This window comes from Alligator sinensis, unplaced genomic scaffold (assembly GCF_000455745.1).
Source record: "Alligator sinensis unplaced genomic scaffold, ASM45574v1 scaffold1165_1, whole genome shotgun sequence".
Classification (NCBI taxonomy): domain Eukaryota; kingdom Metazoa; phylum Chordata; order Crocodylia; family Alligatoridae; genus Alligator; species Alligator sinensis.
The window spans coordinates 733,043-733,379 of NW_005842477.1; positions in this window are offsets into that span (position 1 = coordinate 733,043).

The following is a 337-nucleotide window of genomic DNA, read 5'->3' on the forward strand; positions in this document are numbered from 1 at the left end:
TGGCCGTGGGGGGGGGGGCGGGAGGCTCCGCCGGCGCCGGGGAGGGGCGGGGGTTGGGGTCGGTCGGACATACGGACGCTGTTGGCCGAGAAGAGCCGGTCTGCGCTGGCCGCGCTGCCTGCGCCGTTGCTCACGCACACCGAGACGTGCAGCAGCTTGTCGTCGTCCACGGGCGGCATCGGGATCCGGCACACGAACCGGTGCGCCCGCGGGAAGAAGCGGCACCGCTGCTCCGTGGCGTTGGCCCCCGGGGCCCTGCGGGGAGCGGCGCGGGGTGAGCCCCGAGCCCGGCCCGGGACAGATACGGTGCCCCTCGCCCGCCCCGCACCCCTCCCCG